A 12174-nucleotide genomic window follows, 5' to 3' on the forward strand; every position below is an offset into this window, starting at 1 on the left:
TCCGTCAGCAGTAATGGCCACCATGGAGGATATAAGAAAGCTTTTCCTTCAATATATAGCTTAATCAAGGAAGTGGCTGTACATGAAAACTTAATTGGTAATACATTGTATTCCCCACAGCATCTAATAGGGTGCCCTTCCTATATCAGTGCATTAATTTTTAAATTTATTTATTGATTGATGCAAAGAGTTAAGTGAGAAGTATAGTCAGTAAACAATGTATAAGTTCAGAAAAAGAGAAAGTATTTATGGGAAGGTTTCACTGAGGTCATGGAACTTGAACTGGGCCCTGCAGGACAAATCACTTTATTCTTTTTCTTTTCATTTTATTTGGTCCTGATTTGAAAACCTAGAGAAGAGTTAGGAAATACATAATCTTACTTTTCAGAGACAACCATTATTGTTATTATTATTTTTTAAAGTATTTTGGGTGGTAAAGGAACAGGTTGCGACAGATTGGGGGGAAACTATATTTTATTATATAGGTTGACTTTGTAAACATAAATAACTAATATAGCCAAAAATTAAAATAAAAAATCAATTATAAAACATTGACAACAAATAGAAATGAACCTAACTTTATTGTAACTTGATAAACACACAGGAAATAAATTATATGAGAACATATTTTGTCTGTGTAGTCTGTATTAAAAATTTCTTAGGGTTGCTGTAATAAAGTTCCGCAAACTTGATGGCTTAACAATAGAAATTTATTCTCTCACAGTTCTGAAGGCTAGAAGTCGGAAATCAAGGTATTGGCAGGGTTTGTTATTACCTTTCTCTTAGCTTCTGGTATTGCTAGCAATCTTTGGCATTCCTTGGCTTATGGCACCATAGTTCCGATCGCTGTCCCTGTCATCATATGGCATTCTTTCTGTGTCTTCACGTCATCTTTCCTCTGTGCATATCTGTTTCTGTGTGTGTTTTTATCTTTTTTTATAAGGATATAAAGCATATTGAATTATGGGCCCACCCTACTCCAGAGTAACTTCATCTTAAATAATTATATCTGCAATGACTCTTTTTCGAAGTAAGGTCACATTCACAGGTACTGGGGAGATAGGACTTGAGCATATCTTTTTGGAGAAACAATTGGACCCACAACACAGTTTTACTGAAATATATTTGTGATAGTTAATTTTATGTGTCATATTACCTGGACCACAGTGGTCAGCTATTAGCTCAAACATTATTCTGGATGTTTCTGTAAGGGTGTTTTCTGGATGAGATTAACACTTAAATGGGAGGACTTTGAGTAAAGCAGATTGCCCTCTACAATGTGGGCCTCATCCAGTCAACCAGTTGAAGACCTTAATAGAACAAAGACTGACCTCTTCTGGGCAAGAAGGAATTCTAGCCTGGAGTGGCTCAGTGGTTAAGCGTCAACCTATGAACCAAGAGGTCACTGGTTTGATTCCTGGTCAGGACATATGCCAGCTAGTGGCCTCGATCCCCAGTGGGAGGTGGGGGAGCATGCAGGAGGCAGCCTGAGAAGATAGATGTTTATATCTCTCTATCCCTTTCCCTTTCTCTCTCTGTAAAATTATGTTAAAAAAAGAAGAAGAAGAAATTCGGCCACCGGATGGCCTTTAGATGTGTGTACTGCAACATCAGCTCTTCCCTGGGTCTTCAAGTCAGGGTCATGAAAAATGTTAATTAATTAAGGAAGGGGGTCTGCTCTAGATACAAAGAGAGAGGTAAGAGCTCCAATAACGACATGCCATGTGTTTTTCTTTTTTTAAATATATTTTTATTGATTTCAGAGAGGAAGGGAGAGGGAGAGAGAGATAGAAACATCAGTGATGGGAAAGAATCATTGATCAGCTGCCTCCTGCATGCCCCCTACTGTGGACCAAGCCTGCAACCTAGGCATGTGCCTTTGACCAGAATCAAACCGGGGACCCTTCAGTCCACAGGCCAATGTGCTATCCACTGAACCAAACTGGCTAGGCCTATATTTCTTTTCTTTTTTTCTTTTAATCTTTATTGTTGAAAGTATTACATAGGTCCTCCTTTTAACCCCATTAACCTCTTCTACCCCACTCCTGTCCCCCACACACACACATCAGGCCCTCACCACCCCATTGTCTGTGTTGGATGTTGATTTGGGCAAACCAACTGAAAATAGACGTTTTTAAGAATTGTAAAATCTGCTTAGTATTATTGTTCACTTTGTTAGGTGTGATACTGGTATTAAGTTTATGCAAGAAAATGCCCAAAATTTTCAGAAATGTACATAGAAGTATGTAGGGTTGAAATGATATGATATCTGGGATTTGCTTTAAAATACTTAAGCAGCTATTTTTGTTAAATGAATAAGTGTTAGTTGAAGCAAATATGGCAACAAATTGTTGAATCTGGGTGATGGGTATATGGGGCTTTGTTGTATTAGTCTCTCTACTTTTATTTATTTATTTTTCTTTATTGATTAAGGTGTCACATATTTGTCCTCATCCCCCCATTCCCATCCCCCACTCCACCCCCCTGTTGTCCTTAACCATTGTACTTGTAATACCACTTGATATGCATGCACACAAGTCCTTTGGTTGATCTCTCCCCGCTACCCCCACCCTCCCCTACCCTCTGAGGCCCGACAGTCCAATCGATGCCTCCTTGTTTCTGGGTCTGTTCTTGTTCATCAGTCTATGTTGTTCATCATTTCCCCTAGATGTGTGAGATCATGTGTTACTAGAAATATACTTATAAGAACCGAATGTGAGACCAGCAATAATAGTTATGCTGACAGGCAAATGAATCAGTCTGTAGTAAGTTTCTTTCTGGACCAACTGTTCTTTTGAGACCCATTTTCAGTGTCCACCAGTTCCTTATGTGTACATGTCGGCACTGACTTTTCAGCTCTGGGTGGTAGACCAATGGTGGTAATGCAGGTCCGACTCCCTCTGGTTTGGTCTCGCCCGGACCCGGGATCCAGCTTCACCCAGACCCAGGGGCTCGCGGCCTCGCCCGGACCTGGGACCCAGCCTCACCTGGATCCAGGGGCGCACGGCCTCACCCGGACCCGGGACCCAGCCTCACCAGGATCCAGGGGTGCACGGCCTCACCCAGACCTGGGATCCAGCCTCGCCCGGACCCGGGGGTGCGCGGCCTCACCCGGACCCAGGGGCGCGTGGCCTCACCCGGACCCAGGGGCAGTCTCTCTACTTTTATATATGCTTGAAATTCCTCATAATAGAAGAATAAAAATAAATAATGCTGCTAAGGATATCTTTGTGCATAAATCTTTGCCTGCCTCTCAGATGATTTCTGTAGAAGAGATTTCCAGAAAGGGGACACCAATCATCATTAGGAACAATTTTAAAAGGTTCTCTGTACTTCCTGATAAATTGCTTACCAAGATTTGTGTGTTTGTTTGTTTTTTGTAAATTTACTCTTCGAAAGGAGAGTAGGAAAGGTATTCCAAGAGCAACATTCGTGAGATCAGATGTGAAAAGTGGGTACTTTTTCATAACATATATTTGGGGATGATGAATATATAAAATAGACTTGGGCAAAGAATAGAATAAACCTACATTTCAGCCAGGTCCCAGAAAGCCTTTAATACTTCCAAATATTTTTCTGTAACATTGGAGCCATTTATGGTTTTTGAGAAGGAAGATGACTTAGACTAACTGTGTTCATGTTCAATACATTGAAATGCTGAGCATTTTCTTTTTGGCAGCTTCCTAAACTGAAATGTCAGTAATTCTTTGTGTAAGAAACACTTTGTTAAGCCTTAGAGATTGCTGGAAGGGATCTTCAGAGATCATCTCATTGATCTCTTTGGCACAGACCTAGTAAATTATCTCTAAACTAGTAGGCCTGTGCACGAATCCATGCGCCAGTAACTTGCCAGTAACTCGTTGCTGCCCTCCAGTAACTCTCTGCCTGCTGCCCGCCCTCCTGTAGCTCCCCCTGACCCCCCCCCCCCCCCCAACTAGCTTGCTGCCCTGCCCCCTCCTGTAGCTCTCTGCTGCCCGCTTGTAGCTCACTGCCCCACCCTCCTGCTGATCCGTGATCCAGTCGTTACTCGTTACTCGGTTGGTCATTACGCTTCATGGTGTAACAACCATTTGCATATTACATCTTTATTATATAGGATCTTTTTTCAGTTTCTATGGCCTGAGGATGCCCAGAACAAGTCCATGTAGTACTTGTAATACCACCTTATGATATGAAAATAATATCTTTAACCTTCATTTCCCCAGGTCTTAAAACTCATTTCCACCTTATAAAACTACTGCAAGTTTCAAGCAATAGATATAAGCATATGTGGCTTTATCCTTGGTTTTGTTTTGTTTTTCACTGCTGAACCCCATTATCTTTTTTTAAGTCTCATTTGTCCCCAATTGGCTTCCTCTATCACCCTCATTTGGCCATTTCTCCACCTGCCCACTAACTCCTGACTGCCAAGGTGCTGTGTGTGCTACGGTGACTTAGACCTGTAAGCTTGCTGTTTCCTCTTCCTCTTCCTTAGGTACCGGTACAGCTAGCCTCCTCTTTTACTTCAGATCCTAACAGTCTCCTCAGTGAAGCCTTCCTGGCTTTCATAAAAGTGTCTCTCCCTACTATCTCTGCCCGTGCCTTACCCCACCCCTCCCACCCTTGCCCATGGCATCAGGCAACAGAGGTAGCCACACTGTGTCCTGTGCTTCAGGGATTCTTGTACCTTGCTCTCCTTTTCTCAGTACCATTAAAATTCAACGTAGATTATTTTTCTTTAATAATATCCCAAGCCTACTATGAAAGATGAGGGCAGTACAGCCTCCTTTCTTTTTTTAAAAAATATATTTTTATTGATTTCAGAGAGGAAGGAAGAGGGGGACAGAGAGAGAAAAACATCAATGATGAGAGAGAATCATTGGTCGGCTGCCTCCTGCACGCCCCCTACTGGGGATTGAGCCCGAAACCCGGGCTTGTGCCCTTGACTAGAATCAAACCCGTGACCCTTCAGTCCGCAGGCCGACGCTCTATCCACTGAGCCAAACCAGTTAGGGCCAGCCTCCTTTCAAGTGTGAATATATTGGGTAGGGGGCTCAGTTGATTAAATTGCCCTAGGCTCCCATATTATTTTAGGGATGGCCCTCTTAGCACTATTTTTTTTATTACTTATGATGTATATTTTATTTATTGTCTCTCTCCCTCACTAGAATATAAATTCCACAGGAGTTTTGTTGCTTTTGTTCATGACTATATTCTCAGGGCTTCGAACAGTGCTTGGCACATAGTAGATTTTCAATAAATATTTTTTGACTGAATAAATGAACATTGTTCATTTATTTGCATGTCTGTATCTCTATACTGTATAATCCTCAAGGAGTTTTTAATAAAGCTGCTAATAATACACATTTTTGGATCACTTACTATGGCCCTGTGCCTATCACAGTGCCTTACCTAAAGTTAAATAACCAACCAATATTTATTTAGAAGGATGTATTAAGAAAGTAAAGATCTGCCCTGGCTCAGTTGGTTGGAGTGATGTCCTATATACCGGAAGGTCGCGGGTTCGATGCTGGTCAGGGCACATACACAGGTTTCAGGTTCCATCCCTGGTCAGGGTATGTGGGGGAGGCAACTGATCCATGTTTCTCGCTCCCTCTCCCTTCCTCTCTCTCTAAAATAAAAAACAAATTGCCTGGCTGAATGGTTGAGCGTTGACCTATGAACCAAGAGGTCATAGTTCGATTCCCTGTCAGGGCACTTGCCCAGGTTGCAGGCTTGATCCCCAGTGGGGAGCATGTAGAAGGCAGCCAATCAATTATTCTCTCTCATCATTGATGTTTCTGTCTCTCTCTCCCTCTCTCTTCCTCTCTGAAATCAATAAAAATATATTAAAAACAAAATAAGATAAAAAACAAATTTTAAAAAAGTGAAGATCTAATAACTTTTTAACCATGTACTCAAGAAAGGCAGAGAAATACACAAATGAAAGTTATGGTGTCTGTCACTCATTTAGACAGACTTTTTTTGAGAGTGTTGCAGTTGTGAATCCTATTTCAGGAATGTCCCTCTGTGCAGGGCTTCCTTTGGGGACTTCACCTTCTAGGTGATGTTCCAACAGCTCTTTGTAGCTTGACCCTCATAGCATGCCTTCTAAAAAATAGTATGTAACAGAGTGCATCAAAGTTTTAAACAGGCATATAGCCTTTGATATAGAAATTTCATTTCTAGGAATCTAATAAAATAATCAGATAAATGCCAAGTGGACAAAGTTTTATAGCAATGCTGTTTATAAGATGGGAAACTGGAAACAACTATGCATCCATATATTAGAAAGTATGATATGTGTGGTCGTCATATATTATACTTTGTAAAGGGAAATTATATAGATAGATATAGATATATAGATATAGATATAGATATAGATATAGATATAGATATAGATATTTCTGCTTAAAGATGGTGGAGTGAATGGAATTTTACTCCATCCTCTTTCTCAAAAGTCATTGTTGACAACAACAAAAAATTATAAAAAGAAAGAGAAAAGAGTTTTAGCTTCCAAGGAGATTGTTACAACCTCTTACCGGAAAGCTTACTCGCTAAGGACTGTGACATCAGGATTTGGTGAAGGAGGGGGGAGCTGAGAACTGACTTGCTTTCTCAGAGCTAGAGACTTTATCTTAAACATGTGAGTTATGAAAGGCATATCCAGCAATCTGTTGATTAAATTGACACACTATCCATCTGCAGTGGCTTCAGGAGAATAGAGAATGTCCCCGTAGTTCTCAGGTTAATAAAACTGCAGAGGAGATGGAGCTGAAGGAGAAACCAGGCAAGATACACCAGAGCAGACCGCTGGAGGTACAGCATGGTGAAGGGAAGTGTTTTAGATAGCTCAGGCTGCCATAACATCCATATATTAGAAAGTATGATATAGCGTAGGCTTAAGTAACAGACATTGTTTTCTCATAGTTATGGAGGCTCTCAAAGGAGAAATATAAAGATTTAAAGAAAAAATTGACACAGAGGATGAAAAGTGAGCTGGCAGAGCTAAGAAATAGAAGAGAAAAATAAATGTCTCAGAGTGATGGGGAAAAATAAGACATTTGGGCGGGTGGAGGGGGCTAGCAATCTGAATTTGTGCCAGTAACCTAATGTACATTCTTGATAGCCTATAATTAAGTCACTGCCCCTTTCCCAGAATCTGGTCTTTCAAGACCTGAGACCATAAACTGAACAATACACAACCCCGGAGGGGGTTATCAGCGCTGGCGCCAGGCCGGGTCCTTAGACATGATCTCAAGACCCCCATCCCAACCCATGGGGCTTTTTGCAAAGCCTGCAAAAGGTCCAGAAGTGTAATCCATATTTGGGGACAAAGACACCAAAGGGGATAAAAGAGGGGCTTCCACCATATTGGTTTGCTCAGATTTTGGAGGCGACTCCGCTGAGACCGCCAGCGTAATAAAGCTGTGTAACTCCATTTCTCTGAGCGTCGCTTGGGTTTCTTCGGTCTTCTACAACAAGAGGTGAAAGCACATAAAAAGTAAAGGGATGATGGTGGCAATTGTAACAGTGTTCAGTTAGGAAAACTGAAATCAATTGAGATATATATTTAAAGCAGAGAGGGAAATAGTGCAAGGAATTTGTTGTAATAAAGTGTTGAAAACAAATAGGAGATAGGGATGGAAGGCAGAACTGGAGTCCATGAGCCGCACTCACTGTTGACTCATCGCTGCCTCTGAACAGACGCCATCCCATCGCCATGGCTGGTAATACCAAAGTTGCTGCAGTGCACAGTCACCTGCAATCGCTACAGCCAGAAATGGAAAAAATGGTTTCTCCCTCCCACTCACCTTCTAATCTCCCACCAGCGCTTCCCATTGGTGGAACCGCACCAAAAAGCAGTTGATAAGGGAGTCTGGGAAATACAGATTTCAGGCTTAAGCTCCCTGAAATCCAGAGGAGAGTATGGAAGAGTGGGAGTGGGTGAGAACCAACAAATTTTATCTGACACAATAATAAGCCTAAGTTAAAGAGAATCAGGTTCAGAGGAGAAAGCTTAAGAAAAATCACAAAATGGAATAGAAAAGAAACATGATTCAAAAATAGTTATAGAGAAGATAATAGTTGTGGAAGAAAAGGGGATATAACATGCCCATAATTATGTTCCTAAGAGAGTGAGACAAAAATTTAACAGAAAAAATATTCAAGGCAACAGAAGAAAATGTCCCTGAAATTTAAAAAAAAATTTTTTTTTCCTGGAAACTGGAAGCTGGAAATCCAAGGTCAGGGTGTCAGCAAGGTTGGGGCAGGGCCCTCCTCTGGGTTGCAGATTTTGCAGGTGGAAAGAGGCAGGCTAGTTACCTCTCTGGGCCTCTTTTATAAGAGCACTAATCCTGTTGATGAGAACTGTGACTTCGTGACTTAATCACCTTCCAAAGGCCCCACTTCCTAATACTATCACATTGAGTTTTAGGATTTATCATATGAATGGGGGGAGGGGAATACTGCATTCAGACCACAGCAGTATTCCAGAAAATCTATACTAATGATAGCCTAGGGCCATCATAACCTAAACGACCAAATGGACGACCGGTTACCAGGAAGTGCATGGAGCAGCTCTCGGTCCCTTCCCCATGGCTCACAAGGCTGGCGGCAGGCAGACAGGCAGGGTGGCGGGGGGCGGGGGTGGGGGGGTGAGGCCGAGGTGGGTGCGGTGAGGTCATTAGCCTCTGGCCCGGAGGCCTAACAACCTCGCTGCAGCAGCTGTGATCAGGCCCAGGGAGAGAGGCAGGTCCTGATCAGCAGCCACCTCGGCTGCTGGCGAGGCCTGGAGAAAGAGAGAGGCGGGGCCTGATCAGTAGCTGCTGTGGAGGCTGTGGATCAGGCCCAGAGAGAGAGACAGCTGTCAGTGGGGCCATTCTAGATTTCCCAGAAGAGCCAATGGCTGCCTAGGAGGTGGAGCTCTTGACACTGACTGGCATAGAAACTGACCAATCAGAACCAAATCTGGGTGAACTGCGAGGAGCCAATGGTTGCCTAGGAGATGGAGCTTTTGATGCTGACTGGCATAGAAACCGACCAATCAGAACCTAATCTGGGTGAACTGCAAAGGCAGAACCTAAGTTGGGGGCTGAGGAGGGATTTTAAGGGCAACAGCTATTTGGTGTAAGGTGTAAGAAAGCGGTTCAATTTTGTTAATAACTGGTTTGGCAGTATAGTGCATATGGCTGGCTATCAGTCCAGATATATGGATTATGTATTTTTGTCTGCAAAGAGCATCTCCTCCTGCTGAAAAAGCCCCCCCCCCCATTTAAGCAATCCTATCCTATATAATCTATCTATACTAATAAAAGGGTAATATGCTAATTAGACTGGGTCAACTGGCCATCTTCCAGACATCCAACTTCCTTCTGAACAAAGCCATGGTAGTGGGGGCCAGGGCAGAGACAGTTAGGGGCAATCAGGCTGGCAAGGGAGGACAGTTGGGGGCAAGATCAGGCCGGCAGGGGGTTAGGGGCAATCAGGCCGGCAGAGGAGAGCAGTTAGGGGTGACCAGATCAGTGGGGGGTGGGGATAATTGGGGGTGACCAGGATGGCAGGGGAGAGTGGTTAGGGGCGATCAGGCAGGCAGGCAAAGGTGGTTATAGGTAATCAGGCAGGCAGGCAGAGGCAGTTAGGGGAGATCAGGCAAGCAGGCAGAGGTGGTTATGGGTAATCAGGCAGGCAGGCAGAGGCAGTTAGGGGCAATCAGGCAGGCAGGCAAGAGGGGTTAGGAGCAATCAGGCAGGCAGGCAGAATGGTTAGGGGTGATCAGGCAGGCATGCAGGTGAGCGGTTAGGAGCCAATGGTCCCAGAATGTGAGGGGGATGTCCGATTGGAGAGGGTACAGGCTGGGCTGAGGAAACCCCCCCCCTCCCGTGCATGAATTTCATGCACCAGGCCTCTAGTTTTGATATAGAATAATCAACACTGGAATGTGTCTTGGTGAAGTTAATAAACCACAAATATAAAGAATTTGATAGTGAAACAGGAATTTTAAGGGAATATAGGCAGGCTTAGGGACTTTTTAGAATTGGGGTTCTTGGAAAAACACAGGGCTACAGATTGGGAGAAGGTACATCTACATAACACAAGGAAGCCAGGTGCAGGGAGCAGCAACAGTTGTATTTACATAAGACAAGGGAGCTGGAAGTCGCAAAAAAAAAAGTCTATATTTACAAAATAAAGAAGAAGGAAGAAAGCCCAGAAAGAAAAGAACAATGAGGGAGGAGGGCATCACATGTCCCATGTGCTGTTTGACCTTTGAGTTCAGAAATTACTATAGTTACCAGTGTAAGGGAATAGTGACCAATCAGAGGAGATATCAAGGCATCAGGATTTGCAGCCTTTATAAGCCATAGGGAAAAAGAATTCAGTAGGAACTTTTTCCCACTCCCGACGTGGGAGTCCATTCTGTGAGACTCTTTCCCTCTCCCCACGTGGGAGTCTGTACTTGTTCTTCAATAAATCTCCGCCTTTGCTATACTACCCTCTGTCTGTGGATTCATTCCTCGACTCCGGCGGACAAAGAATCTGGGTTCCGGTCCAAAAATTCCGTTTCAATAGGTTTCCAGGCAGAATAAAACCAATTCAAGTGCCAGGAGAAATAAATTAGGCTGGCCTTCTCTCATTACTGCTACACAACAGTGAAGCAATGTCCACAAATCTCTGAGGTAAAGAGATTGAAACACAAGAATCTGAAACCCAGCCAGATGTCCTTCAGGCTTAAAGACCACAGACTGGCATTTAAAGCATGTAAGACTACAGGGAATACAGGATTTGTGTGTCATTCTTGAACAAATTTCTCAAAACTTTTTAGGTATCCTGGAGTCCTTCCTCAGTGGAACACCTAACAGTGCTGGATAAAATACTTTAACATGCTTTTTTAAATTAATGGCTGTGTTGACCAGAAATGAAACATATAGTCTGTTTGGAATGAATTGAAAGCCCAACTCTAGCGAGGAGAACAAGCATTAAAGTTGGTAGGCAGTTTTGGGAGTTAACATAAAAACACTCAAACCTGTAAAGAATTTTTGTGAGTTTATTTGAGCCGAACTGTCAACATATGCCGGGAAACAAGAAACTCAACAAATTGAGATAACGCTCTGAAGAATGGCAGGTTACATCTATATTTATACATTGCAATCAAAGGAAGGGACGTAGGTGGGTTACATGAAATCCATTGGTGATAGACTAGAGAGGCGGGAGAAAGCAAAGTGGGAAAACCCCTGGCATTGGATAAAAAGGAAAATGATAGACACATACTTAGGTGGGTGCAGGAATAATTAACATGATAACAATGAAGGAATTTGTGGTTTTGTCCTGGCACCCAGGCACATTAGGTTGTGCCTCAAGGGGTCCAGAAAAAGGGAAGTTACAAGTTACTCAGACATTTCAAGGGTATGTTATGATAGATGCAAAAAGACTGATAGGCTCAGTTAAGGTAAAGATTGACCTTGTCAGTGAAGATACCAGCTAGGCTGTAACTACCCACCATAACTGCTTTTAGTTAAAGTTTCATTTCAGACCATCCTTTGTGGTTACTTTAGGTCTCTGAGTTTGCAAGACCACCATGCAGGCCTTCCCTGAGCTTGTCAGGTTAGCATGTGGCCCCTTTCATCCACATGGGGACATATAATAATTTCTGATAGGTGGAGCTCTGGTTTCCAAGACCTCCTGTCAGGCACACAAGGCAATGTCTTGCATCTGCCAGAATGGGGTATGGGCTCATTCCCCCATCTCCCCCCATCAAAGCCAGGTACCCCAAAGGACATCACCTTCAGAGAACAAGTGAACTGGGGGGAAAATCTGTCAAAAGCAGACAGAGTTGATGTTCTGACTGCAAATTGTACCCGGAGCTGGACAGGAAATAATAAAAAGCTTCATTCACTTCTCAGTAGTTTACAATATTAGCCAAGCAGAATGGGTTCATTCTTATTATCCAGACTGTCCCAAGTAGATCCCAGGAAAGGATCTGGGGTGGTTATCTAAGGCGTCCCTTTTGATAAACTTTAACCGGGCAGGTGTTGGGACATTCAAGTAGTTGCTAGCGAAGAGGCTACTCTACGCAAGCAGAACCAAGGGCAGGCCTAGGACCGAAAAGACCAGAAGCTTTAATTTCAGTTTTAAGCGTACGCAAAATGATTCAACTAACTGCCGGAGGAATTACACCACATGAAACATACGCAGTTG

This window comes from Eptesicus fuscus, chromosome 9 (assembly GCF_027574615.1).
Source record: "Eptesicus fuscus isolate TK198812 chromosome 9, DD_ASM_mEF_20220401, whole genome shotgun sequence".
Lineage (NCBI taxonomy): Eukaryota > Metazoa > Chordata > Mammalia > Chiroptera > Vespertilionidae > Eptesicus > Eptesicus fuscus.